The sequence below is a fragment of the Bubalus bubalis genome, chromosome 6 (assembly GCF_019923935.1).
Source record: "Bubalus bubalis isolate 160015118507 breed Murrah chromosome 6, NDDB_SH_1, whole genome shotgun sequence".
Lineage (NCBI taxonomy): Eukaryota > Metazoa > Chordata > Mammalia > Artiodactyla > Bovidae > Bubalus > Bubalus bubalis.
Window position 1 is genome coordinate 111,682,571 of NC_059162.1, and position 19,716 is coordinate 111,702,286.

The 19,716-nt window shown below is 42.9% G+C and overlaps 1 protein-coding gene across 2 annotated transcripts in view; it reads left to right on the forward strand.

Annotated features, from left to right (window-relative positions):
- CSMD2 (CUB and Sushi multiple domains 2) overlaps window positions 1-19,716 on the forward strand; it is a 693,817-nt gene that overhangs the window by 424,083 nt on the left and 250,018 nt on the right. The gene's annotated exons all lie outside the window — the stretch shown is intronic.

The window sequence follows — 19,716 nt, forward strand, 5'->3', positions numbered from 1 at the left end:
AGAATGGAGTTGAGGGAGACTGGGGCTGGGAGAACTGACCCTGGGTGAACAGATGGCTCATAAAGAGGCCTGCCAGTATTTCCAATCAGAATATCCAAGGAAGTAGCTTCAACACTTGTCTCACCAGGCTAGAGTGGGTCCTATATTGCTTGTTACCGTTGTTCTTAAATAGGCAGATACTTGATGGGGGAAGGTGGCCTCTGGTCCTCACCAGGGGAAGAGTGTCTACCCAGGCAAGAGGCTGCCTTTTCATTAAGAGCTCTCTCATAGCAGGGACTGGAGAGGAGACCAAGAATCAGGAGCAGCCCAGTCCCTGGGCTGCGGCACACATGGGAGGGCAGGGATGGCAGGTGGGGAGGGTCTGGAAGCTCTGTGCGCCTGTGGGTGTGCCAGGCTCCTCACAAGCCCACCAAATGCTGACTCTGGGGAGCCATACTCATATGTCACCCCACTGGGGATGGGACTTCCTGTGACTGTCAGCCTTGGCTGGGCTTGGCTCAGGATCTGGCTGTAAGAACTGAGCCTGTAGAACCAAGGTTTTCAGAGTACTGGAGAGTTGGGGTGGAGGGTCTCATCAGGCAAAGGCTGGATGGGCAGGGACGGCTCACAAAGGAGGCTCCCAGCACATCCAAGGAAGAAGAATCTACACTTCCCACCAGGCTAGTGTGGGTCACAAACATCACTTGTTACCTTTATTTTTAAATTGATACTTTATGGGGGAAGGAGGTATCTCTGGTGGCCCTGCCCAATATAAAATGAACCCCAACCCAGCTAATTATTAGAATCACTCATAGGCTTTTAAAAATAGAGAATCTTGGTCTCATCCCCAGAAATTCTGATTCAGCAGGTCTGGGATGGGAGCCAGGAATTATTGTTCTAAAATCTCCCTAGATGATCTGTATCAGATTAATAAGGACTACCCTCTGTGTGCCGATTGCTTGCAGGAGTGTTTGGGGGCATTCCTGAGGAGCTTGGTCCCCTGATAGGATGGCAGCCTCTTGGGGCATGGGTTTAGAATTTATGTGGTCATATGTTGTGGTCGTACATTGTTGCTATGAGGCTGGCATAACGTGGGTGGTTATGATGGTGGTGGCCTTCTGGGGTTCAAGGAATGTTGACCTCCATGTTGATATCCTGGTGGGGAATGGGATGCAAAGTTCAGTATTGTGACATCACAACTCAGTGTTTTGATCACCTGCCTTTCACTTCTCTGAATGCAGCAAATGTGGAGGGGAGGTCCTGCTCCACACCTGACACAGTGCTGCTCGACCCTAGGACAGGGATGGGAATAATTCTCATGTGGCCCTTGTCCTCCAACAACTCATGATCTAGTGAGTGTGATAAAGCACATTCTTTTATGATAAATCAATCTTTGAATTACTGCAATTTAGAGATGTGGCCACGATGTGGCCACAATATGCCAGTATGTAAGGAAGAAAAATTCATTCCAATTGGAAGATTCTCAGAAGATTTCTTCTGAGCATCATGGGCAAAATTTCAACCCAGTCAAACCCAGGAATCTATCCAGAACCAAAATGCAAAAACAGCTTAGAACAAGACCCAGACCAAAGGCCATATTCCTACACCTAAGAGTCCTGGGCCGAAGTATCTGGGCACCGCAGTCACCTGGGTGGACTGGGGGCTGGGAAAACTGACTAAACTTTAGGGGTCTTATCCTGCATTGTGACCTCTCCTTGAGGGTTGGGGCCGGGGAAATGGGTATGTCTGCTTTTCTCACTTTAGCTTTCAGCTTTGGGATCAGAGCAGACAGGTTCTTTTCCCTTTATAAAATTTTTGAATTTCTGTGTACACCAAGTGCCTCCCCCATGCAGCAGCACAAACTGTGCCTTTCCCACAGTGCTCTGCGATGTCTGCTCAGAGAGCTATGGGAGAGACCCAGAGCCTCTCTAATCAGGGTCTGTTTTCACAGCTGCTGACTCAGGGGCTGGGGCTCGAAGCTCCCCCAATACCCTCCCCCATCGGTGAGCCTCTAGACGAACTTGTCCTCTCACCTGGAAGTACATCCCCATCAAGCTCTAGGTGTTGTGGGTGTTCTCCAGCTCTGAGGTTCCTGGGGAAGACACTGCTTACCTTTTGAAGGGACTGGATTTCAAGGAGAGCCTTGGGCTACACTTCTTGGGGGAACAATGACCTTTACTCCCTTCCTGTGAACAAAGGCAATCTTGGGGGTCTCCAGAGATGGACTCTGTGACAGGACTACTCCCCTCGGCTACCTCGTTAACTCCCATCTTACTCAGGGAAACAGGTCAAGTGCATGCCTCAACCTGCTCCGACCATGGTCTTGAAGGTAGCTCTCTCAGGCTATCTATAAACTCACCTGTATCACTGTGGATTCCCCTGGAAGAAGATCCAAGTATACTTCCTTATGATCCAGGGACTTCCACTGAGTGTGCCTTTCCAGTTTGCGGTGGCTGCTCGTCTGCAGTTAGGACTGGGCTTAGAGTGGCCAGGACCATGGATAGCTCTAGTCTCCCTGAGGGAAGATGCTCTGGAGAAGCTGGTGGGGCTCTCCAAGAGGGTCCCAGGAACACCTTCTGAGCTGTTGGGAATGTAGATTATACCCGTTCTTGAGTTCCCCTGAACTCATAGGAAGGCTTGGGTTCTGGGGCTACATCATGCCCAGACTTCTTGCCAGCTCATAGCTGTGTCTGGCTGATGACATTAATGAAGAATAGGTGAAGCAAACCCCGACACGGGGCACAGAGGCTGACTGAGGCCTGCCCCGTGGGGAGAAGAGTCTTCACAAATATCACTCCGGGATCCTAGGGGCTGGCCTGAGCATCTGTGGGGCCTCACAGCTGTGAAAGCGCTTTTGAGAAGCCTTTGCTTGGCGTATGGAGAAACCAGTCATCAAGGCACCGTGCCTCACCCCACAGGGCACGGCTCCTTGGAATCCCAGACAGAACTCTAGTCCAACAGAACAGTCAGCGCTCAGCTATTGTCAGCACCGTCCAGCCCCAGGCACCTCCATGCGGCTGATAGAACACGTCTCCTTGCCTAAGTCAGTCTTCCCAGAGAAGGTGGTACATGGAGTCTTAGTTAGCCGCCAGGCCATCATCCCCCCACGGGAGGAGTCTGGTCAGAATCGCCCACTCATCCATGGAGAAGAGCTACTGAGGATCAGAGTGCAAACTTTTTGGTCTGGCGCCTTCCTGGTTGAGGAGTGGGCTATGCTGGGGAGAGGTGGGGAGACCCCACTCTCGCCCCCGCAGGCTGGTTGAGACTCAGAGGTACGCTGAGCAGAGGCTTTTGTGGAGATGTGGTCTCCAGCAGGAGCGCTGAGACGTGCCCCTTGTTTCCAGTTCAGCGAAGACTGATGTGTGGTATAATACCCGGGTGCCCAGGCTCGGGACTGCACTCCTTGCCTTTTCAGAAGCTTCACTGTAATGCATCTTCACAACTAAGGTGTGATTTCAGAGTGCTTAGTCTAATTTTGCTACATGTGGAAGTAGAAAGTGAGGTACAGAAACTTCCCCCCCTTCCACAACACCAGACAAACACAAATTGGGGGGCCCAGTGGCTTGATCTGACTACATATGCTTTCCTAAGAATTTATGGTCTGTTTTCAGGGTAAAAGCTGAGCCCGGGGAGTGCAGAGTGAGCTCCTTCCCAGGAGTACAGGGCAGGCACTGTCCTCACACTTGGGACCAGCAGGGACCAGAGATGTCCTGCCTGCTGGTGACAGGAGATCCTCAGTCATCAGCTCAGGATGAGATCTCAGCTCAGAACCTGGCCTTGGCAGGGGCCTCTGAGCAGGTATAAAGAGGGCCTAAGCCCAGGCTAGGCTCCAGGAGTGGTTTGAGTGGGCATTCTTCCACAGGTGTGGCAAAAGTCAATCACGACTCAGGATAGTTTCAGGCAGCAGGAAATTCCCATAGGTTGGCCTGGTGCTAATAAGCAGTCACTTTATACCAAGAACCTAGCCAGCCTCTAAGGGGGTACAGTCAGGGTCCAATCGCAGGACACAAGAATTTAGCAATTGTCAGAGCCCTCCTGGTGAGTTTTGGTTTAAGATTTTTCTTCCAGAACGGGACTGGATTGTGAATGAGGAACTACTTGCTCAGGATAAAAGATACTTTTGTGGAAGGAAAGACCGCATGTGGGGATGACCATCCGTCCATATTTGCTTGGGACCGTCTCAGTTTACATCTTCTGTCCTAAGGTAATTACTGAGTGGTCCCATCTTTCATTCTCAAAAGTGTCCCAGTTGGGGCATTATGTTCTATGATCTCCCCAACCACGAGCCAACAGACGTCATGCCAAGAAAGGCATGGAGCCTCAGCTGAGTGCTCTGGATGCCGAGGGTGATCTCTGAGCCAAAGATCTAAGAGGTGCAGAGATGGACTCTTTCCTCCTCCTCCCGTCATCCGTGCCCCCTCCCCTCTCTCACCCTTCCCAGATGCACTGGCCCTCTTTCAGACCTTTAGTTACTCTAAACTCTTTCCCACCTCAGTGCCTTTGACCTGAGGTTCACCGTGCTGGAATGCTCCTCAGGAAGCTGGACCCTTCTCATCACCTCCTCAGAGAGACTTTCTCTGACTACCCCATCCAGAAGAGCCATCCTTCACTTTCCCATTTCTCCATCCCTTGTCCTAAGTGTATGAGTCAACTTTTGCTATGGCATCAACTGTGCAAAAATCTCAGCGAATTACAACAACAAATATTTATTTCTCACCTGCATCCCATGAGGGCTGTAAGTCAGATGCAGCTCCGCAGGGCTCAGGGGAAACCTACATAGCCTCTCATTCTGGGGGTGTCTGCGTAAGCATCCCTATGTCATGCCCTCTCACCTTCCATGGGACAAAGTCACCAGGCCAAAGTCAATGGCGTAGGCAAGAGGGCTCTGCCTAAAAGGCAGCAACGAAGGGCAGGGAATATACTCAAGCGCAGTAAGCGATGCTTTTTCACCTGTTGATTGCCTGTGCCCTCACTACACTGTAAATTTCCTACAACAATATATGTCTTATTCACTATTGTATCTACAGTACCAATCAGATAGCAAATATTTGGTAAGTACTGGTTTCCTATTTTATTATAGTTATTACTAATCATGTTAGTATCAGTGTTATTATAAAGACAAAGCCAAAATGGTAGGGATAAGAGAGGCTTTGGTTTGGAGGACACCTGGCCAGCCAGAGCCTCCTAATGTGGGGTTTCATTCTACACCTCTCAGGCCAGTGGGGTAATAGTCAAGGTTGGCTTGGGTACTGCCTTAGTCCATTCGGGCTGCTATAATAGAATGCCACAGACTGGATAGCTTATAAACCACAAAAATGTATTGCTCACAGTTCTGGAAGCTGGAATTCTGAGACCAGGGTGCCAGGGTCCTCCTCCTGGCCCTCCTGCAGGTCTCAGTCTTCTCCTTATATCCTCACATGATGGACGGGGACCAGGGATCTCTCTGGAGCCTCTTCTATAAAGCATTGACCCCATCCATTCGTGAGAGCACCATCCTCACTATTGAAGTAGCTCCCAAAGGCCTCGCTGGCTATTAGCATCACCCATGGGGATTAGGATTTCAGTGTATGAATCTGGGGGGACTCAAACATTCAGACCTCAATGGGCTCTGAGCAGAATGATCCTGGCATTCAGACTCTATGGCTGCAGCTAGCAAGGATAAATGGGGGGAGGGAGCCCACACCACTCTATAGAAAAGATGCTTAACAGAGTTTTCCAGATGGTCAGGAGGAGACAACACTCTAGAAAGAAAAAATAGCCGGAGCAAGACCTAGCATTAGACTTGCACATTTGCAGGACTGCAGTGGTCCAATATGACTGGAATGTCATGGGCAGTGGGAGGTGGGGAAATAAAGATAAAAGAGGTTGGCAAGGGCCTTTGGTCTTTGAGGTCTTTTTGTGCCCTTTAGAGAAGTTCAGGCTTTATCCTCAGTGCAACAGGGAGTCTTTCAAGAGTTCCAAGCAAAGATGAAACATCATGAGAATTTGTGATTTACAAAAATCCATTCTGGAGCCAATATGTAAGATGAATTCAAAAAGAATGAGATTTATAGACAGAAAACCAGGTAGGCTATTGCAGTAGGAAGAAGACCTTCCCTTAATAGGGTGTGATGAGGATGTGTGACAAGTACAAGAGACATTGAAGAGAGAATCAGCAGAAGTTAGTTACAGACTGGATTTGGGAGCAGGGAAAAGGGGTTGATATGTTTTCCTTAGGCAACTGGGTATTGTCACTCATGGTGATAGGGAATGAAGGAGGCTTAGGAAAACAGATAAAGAGATCAGTTCTGCACATGCATTCGAGGTGCTGGTGGGATCTGCAGTAGGGAAGCATATCAGACAGTTACACACCAAGTCTGAATATGCAGGAGGGTCTGGGCTACCAGTGTCGTTTAGGAGGCAAGAGCATGAGGAAGGTGCTGTGGAGTGAGATGTTGCCAAGGCAAAACCCATAGCTGAGTAGGCCTGAATTACTCCCTGATGCCAGGGAATGTTCCAGACGCAAGATTCTAGGAAAACCAGGCTGGGGAAAGAAGACTAGGAGTTCAGTTTGGGCCATATTTAGTTTAATTTGCTCTGATAAAATCCAGACTCCTCCTCCTGGGTCTAAAAGATCCGTCATCCTCTCCAGCTCATCTCGTGTTCCTAGCTCCATGGTTCACTCTGCTCCTGCTCTATTGGCCTCCCTTCTCTCCCTCACAGTCACCAAGTCTGTGCCCACCTCAGGGCCTTTGCACTTGCGATCTCCTCCACCTGGAGCAATCTTCCCTTAGGCCGGCTGACTCCGTATCATCAGGCCATGTCTCAGAGGGTGCTTCCTCAGACGGGCCATCCCTGACCCTGCCTTGAAAGCAAGCTATCCCCCTCCATTCACTCTTCCCCTCATTCCACCTTATGGTCTTTCTTACCGTTTAGAATCCAGACTTCATGAGGCTGAGGACTTGACGATCTGTCTGGTTTGTTAACAGCCCCGCCCCCCTCCCCACCATGTCTAAATTAGTCTTTGTCACACAGCAGATGCCCAGTGAATATGCCAGCTTGGTAAGGACATTCCAAGGTCATTCAAAGGGGCTGTCAGAGCTGGAGTGGAAAGCCTGGGGTGGGTGTGATTGAAGACAGAGGGGAAGCATTTCAGGAACAAGAGAGGGCTCAGCTCTGTCAAACGCCCTACTCACCTAGTGCAGGGGGCTGGTGCTCGTGCCTGCCTAGGAGGTGGGGATGGGAAAAAACAAAGAAATGCAAAACTTAACACAATTCATGGCTTTACGTCAAATATTAACCGAAGGGGACATGTTCCATGCTCAGTAAATACGTGGGCAGCGTCATCCCTTTATGTCTGATGCTCCTTTTGGAATGTGTATGTATGAGTTTCCAAGGAGCTGACCAGGTGGCTCTAGTGGTAAAGTATCCACTTGCCAGTTCAATCTCTGGGTCAGGAAGATCCCTTGGAGGAGGACATGGCAACCCACTCCAGTATTCTTGCCTGGAGGATCCCATGGACAGAGGAGCCTGCTGGGCTACAGTCCATAGGGTCACAAAGAGTGAGACACGACTAAAACAACACACACATACTCATGCATGCTCGCATGAGTTTCTAGAAAGCATTCTCAGTATTCTTCTCAAAGAGAAAACCAAGCACTAACTTCATCTTGTTTGCGATAAGGATGAGCCCAGCTGGGTAGCCAGTTTCAGCCTCATGTGTGTGACCTTGAAGACCTCGACCAGCTTCCCAGGGCCAAAGGAAGTTAATAATTTTCACCAGCTCCAGTGCCAGAGATGTTAAAATGACTCTGATGAAAACTACCGTACCCTGAGCTTCTGAGCAGAAGGAGGTGAAAGGAATTCACTAGTGGGTTTGTGAAGCCCCTGCCTCCCACTCAGCACTAGCGTCCATCAGCAGGGATGCCTCAGTTTACTGGTCCAGAGATGCAGTGAAGCAAGAACCATCTAATTGGGCCTCTACTGCTTGGGTGAGCTCTGCTGGAGAAGATCGCCCAACCAGGCAAATTGGCACCGCTACACATTCATGGTCACTAGTCTCAATGAAGCCGGCACAGTGCCCAGCAGCCATCTGTGTTTCTCAAGTCAGTCTGTTCTATTCTTCCCCGTGGAAGCTCCGCCAAGCCGTCTCCACCCGCCTCCATCCTGGGAAGAGCCCACCTCCTCACCTTACCCTGGAGAATTATCATCTTGTCTCCTGCCTGGCAGGCAACATGCTCAAAATCCAAATTTCAAAGACACCAAGCCTGCAGCCCATCACCGTCCCATCCCCATCCTTCCTCTCATCTTCCCACGTCTTATACAGAGACGCTCGGTCCTCTCTACCATCAAAAACCAATGTGCCTGTAGCTTATACTTCCCATTTAGGCTTTAGATCAGGGATCTAGATCAGGGACCTTTAAAGGTGCTTCAAGCACCTTTAAACTAACAGTAAGATGCAGTACAGAATACATTCACACACAGGCACACACACACACACTGGGACATAATTGAAACAGATTCACAAACAGTATTTACCTTTAACCCTGTAATGCACTCAGGTATTTTCCACTCTCTTCCCTTTGTTTTTTCCTTTTTTCTTTTATTTTAGCATCATGACCCACCATATCGCTTTCATGATGAGTCACTGTTTCAAAAATTTTGCTATTGATTCCCCCTCACCGCCCACTTTCTCAGGAATCTATGCCTCTTATAATCCATCCTCTTCTTCTTTAAAAAAAATATATATTTATTTCAGTTATTATTTATTTAACTGACCCAGATCGTAGTTGCAGTGTGTGAACACTTTGGTTGCACCATGTGGGATCTAGTTCCCCAGCCAGGGATCGAACCTCGGTCCCCTGCATTGGGAGCGGAGAGTCTTAGCCACTGGACTACCAGACATGTCCCATCCTCTTTATTCCATGTGGCAGAAGCCTCTCCCCTTCTGCCACATCCTTCCCATCAACATGTGAATTTCTTCAGGTCCCTCTTCTCTCACAGGTAAATTTCTTTAACACCCCACATGTCCGTGCCCATTCTCGAATATTTTCCTTCACATCCAGATCCTTTGACGGGATGTCTTCTCTTGCTGTAGCCACTCTTCACTTCCCAGTCCCTTCTTACTGCACATGTTCTGACCTCTGTGTCCACCATACCTGGAAACTGCTCTCACCCAGGTCACTAATGAGCCTCCTGTTGCTAAAATTCAATGGGTTTTACACAGAGGCTCCACTCTATTTCAGAACAGCTAGCCTTTTCCTCCTTCTGGAAACCACTCTCGTGTTTTTCCTCCTACCTTCAACTGCTTTGTCTCCATCTGCCCTGCCCATAACTTTTCTCTGCTTTTATCTTTATTAAGTTTATTCTTCCTTCTCTGCTTAATCTTGTTTGGTTATTCTCTTTGTCATGTTTTTAGTTTAACTGCTCATTTCATGTATTTCTTTTTTATTTAATAATGAATAAGGCTATTAATTTTCCCTTAAATGCAGCTTTGGCCTAGTATCATTATCATTATTATAAGTAATCTGTATTGACAGCCTTTGCAATGTTCCATGCTGTCTGTTTTTTCTTTGCCAACTTGATAACCTTGTTCTTTAATTTCCCTAGCTTATGATTCTATTCTGAGCATTTATCTTTGTGTTGAATGTGTTAGTAGTTCTTCATATGTTAGGACTTCCCTGGTGGCTCAGATGGTAAAGTGTCTGCCTGCAATGTGGGAGACCCAGGTTCAATCACCAGGTCAAGAAGATCCCATGGAGAAGGAAATGGCAACCCACTCCAGTACTCTTGCCTGGAAAATTCCATGAATGGAGGAGCCTGGTAGTCTATAGTCCATGGAGTCGCTAGGAGTTGGACACGACTGAGCGACTTCACTCACTCATATGTTAAACATAGTAAATTCTTGATTATACACACTTGCAAATATTTCCTTTTTTTCTTATTTTATTTTTTAATTTATTTATTTTAATTGGAGGGTAATTACTTTACAATATTGTAGTGGTTTTTGCCATACATTGACATGAATCAGCCATGGGTGTACATGTGTTCCCCATCCTGAACCCCCACCCCATCCCTCTGGGTCATCCCAGTGCTCTGGCCCTGAGCACCCTGTCTCATGCATCAAACCTGGACTTGCAATCTGTTTCACATATGATAATATACATGTTTCAATGCTATTCTCTCAAATCATCCCACCCTCACCTTCTCCCACAGAGTCCAAAAGGCTGTTCTATACATCTGTGTCTCTTTTGTTGTCTCGCATATGGGGTCATTGTTGCCATCTTTCTAAATTCCACATATATGCTTTAGCATACTGTATTGGTGTTTTTCTTTCTGACTTACTTCACTCTGTATAATAGGCTCCAGTTTCATCCACCTCATTAAAACTGATTCAAATGCATTCTTTTTAATGGCTGACTAGTACTCCATTGTGTATATGTACCACAGCTTTCTTATCCATTCGTCTGCCAATGGACATCTAGGTTGCTTCCATGTCCTGGCTATTATAAACGGTGCTGCGATGAACACTGGGGTACACGTGTCTCTTTGAATTCTGGTTTCCTTGGTGTGTATGCCCAGCAGTGGGATTTCTAGGTCATATGGCAGTTCTATTTCCAGTTTTTTAAGGAATCTCCACACTATTCTCCATAGTGGCTGTACTAGTTTGCATTCCCACCAACAGTGTAAGAGGGTTCTCTTTTCTCCACACCCTCTCCAGCATTTATTGCTTGTAGACTTTTGGATAGCAGTCATTCTGACCGGCATGAGATGGTACCTCATTGTAGTTTTGATTTGCATTTCTCTGATAATGAGTGATGTTGAGCATCTTTTAATGTGTTTGTTAGCCATCTGTATGTCTTCTTTAGAGAAATGTCTGTTTAATTCTTTGGCCCATTTTTTGACTGGGTCATTTATTTTTCTGGAATTGAGCTGCAGGAGCTACTTGTATGTTTTTGAGATTAATTCTTTGTCAGTTGCTTCATTTGCTATTATTTTCTCCCATTCCGAGGCTGTCTTTTCACCTTGTTTATAGTTTCCTTCATTGTGCAAAAGCTTTTAAGTTTAATTATATCCCATTTGTTTATTTTTGCTTTTATTTCCATTACTCTGGGAGGTGGGTCATAGAGGATCCTGCTGTGATTTATGTCGGAGAGTATTTTGCCTATGTTTTCCTCTAGGAGTTTTATAATTCCTGGTCTTACGTTTAGATCTTTAATCCATTTTGAGTTTATTTTTGTGCATGGTATTAGAAAAAAGTGTTCTAGTTTCATTCTTTTACAAGTGGTTGACCAGTTTTCCCAGCACCGCTTGTTAAAGAGATTGTCATTTGGTCTTCACTGTTAAACTTTTCTGAGTCCATGGACTGGCCCTCCAAATGGGTTTGTCCATGGAATTCTCCAGGCAAGAATACTGGAGTGAGGTGCCATCTCTTTCTCTGAGAAGATCTTCCCAACCCAGGGATTGAACTCGTATCTCCTGTGTCTCCTGCCTTGGCAGGCAGATTCTTTACCACTGTACCACCTGGGAAGCCTGGTGATTTTTGAAATCCAAAAAGCTTTCATTTCTGTAAGTTAAAATACTATTTCCTAACTTTAGTATAATGTTAAGAAACTCCTGCCCCACATCTGAGATTATGCAAATATTCCTTATATTTTCTTTTGGTATTTCTGTTGTATGAGTGAAATGTGGATTTATTTTTTCAACAACCAGTTAGCCATTTGTCCAAGACTCCCTTATTGATCAAGCAACATTTACCCTGCTAATTAAAAAAGTCTCCTTTATCATATACTACATTTTTGGATGTCTGTGTCCATTTCTGAACTTTCTTTTTTGGTTCTTACTGATTTCTCTTTTGATAACAATACAGATGTTGTTATTGCAGCTTTATAGTATGTTTCAGTATCTGAGTTGACAAACCTCCTTGCCACTGGAAAAAATAGATATTATGGTTGAAATCTTGGGCTCTAGAACCAGCTTTCCTGGGTTTTCAGCCCAGCCACATCACTTACATGTCTTGTGACACTGGGCAGGTTACTTGAACACCCAGACTTGGCTTCTACATCTCTAAAATGGGGATAATAATAATATTCATCTTAGAGGGCCACTGTGAGGCTTGGTGGGTCAAGACATATGACATCTTGGAATGCCAGCTAGCACCTCATATGCTGTTTTTTCCTTGTCTCTCTCAAGGAGTGATTAGATCTTTTTACCTATTTATTCCAACAGATCGATCACTCCAGAAAAAAAATTAATGTGGATCTTGCCTGGAATTGCATTAAATTTTTCCTGGAATTATGTTACATTTATACAATGATTTGAAGACAATTTTTATCTTAACATGGCTTCCCTAGTGGCTCAGAAGGTAAAGAGTCTGCCTGCAGTGCAGGAGACCTGGGTTGGATCCCTGGGTTGGGAAGATCCTCTGGAGAAGGGAATGGCAACCCACTCCAGTATACTTGCTTGGAGAATGCTATTGGCAGAGGAGCCTGGCAGGCTACAGCCCATGTGGTCACAAAGAGTCGGACACTACTGAGTGACTAACACCTTATCTTAACAATATGAACTCATCACCCAGAAAAAAAGTTTGTCTCATTTTGTAGTTTTCTTTTCTGCCTATCAATAAAGACTTGTTGATTATAGCTCATGTTTGTTTAGTGTTTTAGGGCTGAGTTTGATTTGATAGCACTTTACATATAGGATTACGTTTACACTGTGGATGTATTGATGTGTGAGTAGGTGAGTGTGAACATGTATATCACATACTATCTTATGGGAATATTTGTATCAAGATTAATTAAATAGCATGGCTACTACAGCTTGGCTAACATTTAAAAGTTCTGGGCCTAAAACTACCTACTCCCTAAATATTTTTCGGTCTCCTCAGGTTTTTCTCTTCACACAATTTTTGTAATTTAAAATTTCCTGGGAAATTCTGCATTTTTTGAATATTTCAATTGTATTGGTATGTTGCACATACTATTCTTTTATAATTGGCACATCTCCTTAATTTTATTATCCAGTCTTTATGTATAAGTATCTTCTCTCTTTATTTCTTGAGGACCCCAATGAGAAGTTCTTTTACTGGTCTCTTCAGTTAACTTTTCTCTGCTTTTATCTTTATTAAGTTTATTCTCCCTTTTCTCCTTAATCTCATTTGGTTATTCTCTTTGCCATGTTTTTAGTTTGAGCTCTCATTTCACATTTCTTTTTTATTTAGTAATGAAAAAGGCTATTAATTTTCCCTTAAACACAGCTTTGGCCTAGTATCATTATCATTATTATAAGTAATCTGTATTGATTGATAGCCTTTGTTTCCTCTTCAAACTCAAGAACTTACTTAGGAAAGGATTTTATACATTTTAAGCTGACTAGGAGTTTTTCTTTAGTCTTTTATTATTGATTTCTAGTTTATTTGCACTGTGAATAGAAAATGTGTCCTAACAGTTTTTGCATTGTAGAGGCATTTACAGAGAGTTCTTTGCAGCCCAGCATAGAGTCCATTTCTGTAATATTCCACGGGCACTTGTGAAGAAGGTTCTGTTCCTTGTTTGCAGGTTACAACGTTTCATACAACATATACCCATTTCTAGTATTCTATGGATCCTTTTTATCTTTATTTACTTTTGACATCAGGTTAGTACTTTTTTATCCAACTCTCATGTTTTCTAAAATAGTTTATTTTGTCTGTTTCAGTGCTTTGGGCCAAATGTATCATAACTGTCATGTCTTCATTTTGGAATATGCACATCACCCGTTTTTTAAACGGCACCGTTGGATTTTGGCTTTTGTCTTGCCTCACTGGGTCTCTAGTGATTGAATTACCATTTTGAAAGCACTGACCCTGGCAGTGACAACACCAAAAGAAAAGAGAGTAAAAGAGCAGTTTTCAACAAAACTTCTATTTCTTACTCAAGGTCCTATTAAATAATAATCCAATATTAAGCATAGAAATTATGCATCTACTTGGTAATGAGTTTTCCACCTTTATTATTTTTCGAAAGTCCAAACCTTTTAAAGGCTTATTCAAGGTCGAGATTCTTTTTTTTTTTTTTTTTTTTTTTTTTTTTCTTTTTTTTTTTTTTAATTTTATTTTATTTTTTTTTTTTTAATTTTATTTTATTTTTAAACTTTACATAACTGTATTAGATTTGCCAAATATCAAAATGAATCCGCCACAGGTATACATGTGTTCCCCATCCTGAACCCTCCTCCCTCCTCCCTCCCCATTCCATCCCTCTGGGTCGTCCCAGTGCACCAGCCCCAAGCATCCAGTATCGTGCATCGAACCTGGACTGGCAACTCATTTCATACATGATATTTTACATGTTTCAATGCCATTCTCCCAAATCTTCCCACCCTCTCCCTCTCCCACAGAGTCCATAAGACTGTTCTATACATCAGTGTCTCTTTTGCTGTCTCGTACACAGGGTTATTGTTACCATCTTTCTAAATTCCATATATATGCGTTAGTATACTGTATTGGTGTTTTTCTTTCTGGCTTACTTCACTCTGTATAATAGGCTCCAGTTTCATCCACCTCATTAGAACTGATTCAAATGTATTCTTTTTAATGGCTGAGTAATACTCCATTGTGTATATGTACCACAGCTTTCTTATCCATTCATCTGCTGATGGACATCTAGGTTGCTTCCATGTCCTGGCTATTATAAACAGTGCTGCGATGAACATTGGGGTACTCGTGTCTCTTTCCCTTCTGGTTTTCTCAGTGTGTATGCCCAGCAGTGGGATTGCTGGATCATAAGGCATGTCTATTTCCAGTTTTTTAAGGAATCTCCACACTGTTCTCCATAGTGGCTGTACTAGTTTGCATTCCCACCAACAGTGTAAGAGGGTTCCCTTTTCTCCACACCCTCTCCAGCATTTATTGCTTGTAGACTTTTGGATCGCAGCCATTCTGACTGGTGTGAAATGGTACCTCATAGTGGTTTTGATTTGCATTTCTCTGATAATGAGTGATGTTGAGCATCTTTTCATGTGTTTGTTAGCCATCTTTATGTCTTCTTTGGAGAAATGTCTATTTAGTTCTTTGGCCCATTTTTGATTGGGTCATTTATTTTTCTGGAGTTGAGCTGTAGGAGTTGCTTGTATATTCTCGAGATTAGTTGTTTGTCAGTTGCTTCATTTGCTATTATCTTCTCCCATTCTGAAGGCTGTCTTTTCACCTTGCTAATAGTTTCCTTTGATGTGCAGAAGCTTTTAAGGTTAATTAGGTCCCATTTGTTTATTTTTGCTTTTATTTCCAATATTCTGGGAGGTGGGTCATAGAGGATCCTGCTGTGATGTATGTCAGAGAGTGTTTTGCCTATGTTCTCCTCTAGGAGTTTTATAGTTTCTGGTCTTACGTTTAGATCTTTAATCCATTTTGAGTTTATTTTTGTGTATGGTGTTAGAAAGTGTTCTAGTTTCATTCTTTTACAAGTGGTTGACCAGAGTTCCCAGCACCACTTGTTAAAGAGATTGTCTTTAATCCATTGTATATTCTTGCCTCCTTTGTCGAAGATAAGGTGTCCATATGTGCGTGGATTTATCTCTGGGCTTTCTATTTTGTTCCATTGATCTATATTTCTGTCTTTGTGCCAGTACCATACTGTCTTGATAACTGTGGCTTTGTAGTAGAGCCTGAAGTCAGGTAGGTTGATTCCTCCAGTTCCATTCTTCTTTCTCAAGATCGCTTTGGCTATTCGAGGTTTTTTGTTTTTCCATACAAATTGTGAAATTATTTGTTCTAGCTCTGTGAAGAATGCTGTTGGTAGCTTGATAGGGATTGCATTGAATCTATAGATTGCTTTGGGTAGTATCAAGGTCGAGATTCTTGAGCACGACCTGGTAACTGCTTCCAAAGGGAGAAGGCACTTCACGTCCCTCCTTTACCTGGGTGATTGACAGTGGTGCGATCCAATCACCATACATTTTTTTAATCCTCTTTTGGGACACTGAGAAGAAAGCTCTCCAAGAGAAACCTTCTGATGTAACATGTAAACCTAATTTTCCAGAGTGAGAGAGATGAGACCTTTGTTGAACACTGCACACTCCTTTTTCCTGCCCTCATTGCAACAAGTCTGAATTATCCCTTGGGATAGAAGACTGAGCTTTACAGGACCAAGTTTCTGTTCTATTTGTCACCTCTATTTGCCAGTTTATCACCTCTGTCTCTCTAGGTGTGAAAGGAAATGTTCTGATAGCTGTTCAGGGGTCTCTTGGCCTGAACGCAAAGGGGGGGATCATTAAGAGTCTTATGATATTATAACACTCAAGGGTCTAATACTATTATTAAAACTAATTTTTTATAGTTTGCATTTTCCTTCACCTATAGTTCTCAAACCCCAGCTGCACCTTAGGATTACCCAGGGAGCTTTTAGAACCTGTGTTGCTCTGGGTTCACATCACCAAATAAACAGGATTTCTTGGGGCCTGAGCATTGGTAGATTGTAACACTCTTCTAATCTGAAGTCTGAGCTATCTTAGCCCTTTTCCTTATTTTTGACTGTTCTGAGTCTCTTTAAAGTATATCTTGTCCCAAAATGAGGGTTATATTTTTCTAAGATAGATTAACCTGTATACATTTATTATCATAAATGATGTTTTGCCTCTTCCCCCCTTTTTTAGCATCTTATTTTACATTTCTCCTCTTTATGATTCCTTGTTGTTTCCTTTGAATTCCATTTTTTTGCTAAATTGACTGCTTTGCTTTTTCCCCTTTGGTAATTTTGAAGATAAGCTACTTTATAGTCTATTACTAATTACACTTAACATCTTTAAAGACACGCTCTAACCTATATTTCTCTAATTAACCACAGAAACCATATAACAGAACTTCTTGCAAAATGAGAAAATTAGCATATCTCCTTGCTTCAAACTTTATACTTTACATCAGACTAATCTGCATTACTTTACCCTGGGGTTTGGGCAGGAATAATATCTTTTATGTTCTCTTCCAACAAATATTTGTTACACTTGCATTCTGTTTTCTAACTATGTTTATAGCAATTATTTAGATTATTTACTATATGGTTTATTTGCTTATTGCCAATTTTTTTTTTCATTTTTTATTAACCATAACTTTCCCATACTTGAGTTCTGCATTTTGATTTGTCTCTTGGTTGGGTAGAAAACATCTTTAAGTGTTTTCTGTTTTTTTAATGTTATATGGATAATATATTTTTTTCAAGGTCTTTGATACTGGAAGCAGTTTCTGTTGTCTTTGCTGTTTATCAGTTTGGCTTGGTCATACCCTTTTCTACTCTAAATTATTTAGGAACAGATCTGTACTGTGTCTAACAGAAATGTGTTGAGGATCACGGCATGGTGTTTTTTCCTTGTTTCCAGAGCTGACACAGGTATCCGCTTTACAGACTTTGGTCAGTTCTTTTGGTTGGGACTTGGAACAGGATCAGGATATGAGGCATATATACTCACGTCACCATCTTTTCAGATCATTGTTGTTTCGTTGCTCAGTCATGTCTGACTCTTATGCGATTCCATGGACTTGTAGCCCACCAGGCTCCTCTCTCAATGGAGTTTCCAAGGCAAGAATACTGAAGTGGGTTGCCATTTTCTTCTCCAGGGGATTTTCCCAAGGCAGGGATCAAGCCTGCATCTCCTGCTTGACAGGTGGATTCTTTACCACTGAGCCACCTAGGAAGCCCATTTTTAGATGATGTCGACCATTAAATACTCGTTGATTCATTCAGCAAATATTGATTGAGCACAGATAATGTACCAGGCATTGTGGCAGCCATGGGGATTCAGGGGAATCAAACAGACAAGATTTCTGCACTCATGGAGTACATATGTGTGTGTTGGGGAGAGAGAAGGACAAACCATCAAGAAACTAGTGAACAAGGCAAAACTAATACAATATTTTAAAGTTTAAAAATAAAATAAAATTAAAAAAAAATAAAGAGTGATAGGAAGAGCTACCACATATAGCTGCTCAAAATGGTGCCCCTTGAGATTTACAACTTGGCAACTCTGGATAAAGGGTATAAAGAAAATGTGTGATAGAGTGATGGAGTGGGGATGGGGACTCAGCAGGCATTAATTAAATTCTCTGCAGCAAATGCATGTGTTCTCAGGCTTTCAGTGCCTCTGAAATTGTAGAGCTTTTCTTTGCTTTTGGTCTACCTTGATGTTGTTCTACTCGTAGGCAAGCCATGCGGTTTTTACCCTCTCTCTGTCTTCAGATAGTGGGCTCCGTTGGTTTCATATTCTTCATTATGTGTATTATGTTCCCAGCTGGACTGCCGCAAAGCTATGGGTGGGATAGCTGTGTTGGGGGACATCTGTGTCCAGACTAGAGCTTCTAGTTCAGGGCTGATGTAATGCTTGGGGTCAACGGATCTTTAGCCGATTCTAAGAATACCCTCAAGGATTCATCTGTTAGACTTGTGAGCAATACTGTTCTCATACTGGGAGGCGATGTTGCTGGGTGGCTAAGGGCTTGGCCCCTGGAGTCAGGTGGATTTGAACTAGCAAGGATTTGCATGGATTGGAACTTGCTGCTACCGTCTACTCGCTGTGTGAGCCTGGCAAGTTACCTAATCTCTGTGAGCTGCAGTGTCTTTTATCTTAAATGGGGTTATGGCCTTCTCTCCCCTTGGCTCAAACTTTCCATACCTATAAAATACAGAGATTACAGGGATGAAACTGAATGTGTTCTAGGGACCAGTTTCACTTTGCTAAATTTGATGGGAGGGCTTTGAGTAGCAGGTTGGAAAAGTAACACCCAGTGCAGAAAAGGGAAAGGTGGGTAGAGTCAGGAAAAGGAAGGAGAAACTCAACAGAAGGAATCACCAGTTCCTTTGTTTTGTGTTGTTTTATTTTTTTGCAAACATGATTTTAATATTATTTTTCACTTGATTATAATTAATAAGTCAAATATCATACTTTAATTTCAATATTATTAATATCCAACATCACTATAAATGTTATAAAGGCATTTAAATTTTTGTCCATATTAGTTTTTACCTTCTTTACACTTTATATACTAAAAAAATGTTTCAATGACCCTATATCATTTTTGCAATTAGAAAAATCAAATATTGCTTTCACATTGAAAAATATCACCCCCAAACCTTTCACCCTAATACAGTTTTTATTTGGGGGCTCATGTCCAGTATTTACCCATATATATGTAAATATTTATTAGCTATAATCCAAAGTGTACACATAATTTTATGATGTACTGTTTGACTTTAAAATGTTTAACATTGTTCCTTCTACAGGATCATATTTATCACTTTAATGATTGCATTCAAACCGCACCACATTAAAGGCTATAATTTACCTCACATTATTGGGCTGACATGTAGGTTGTTCACATTTTTTCCTCTATAATAAAATTATGTCACTGTAAACATATTTGTCCATGTGGCTCCTTTTCTTTTGAATTAATTCCTGGAGATTACGGAGTCAGAATATTTGAATAGTTTTGTGGCTGTTGATAAGAGCTCATTCACTCCCTTCCAGAACTATATCAACTTTACTGTGCAACTGACAAGAAATACATATGAGTTTCCATGAAGCCTCAGCAGTATGAGTTGTTCATTTTTTCCCCTAGGGAAATGGACTGCCTTTTCACATTAATTCTATTTTCTCTCATATGAATCCTCTGAGCATATTCTTTGCTCATCTTGGTGATGTTCTTGCATAAATTACAAAACTCTACTTCAGTATTGAGAGTTGCTCTTTGGCATATTTGTTGCAATATTTTTTTCATGCTATTATTTTCCTTTT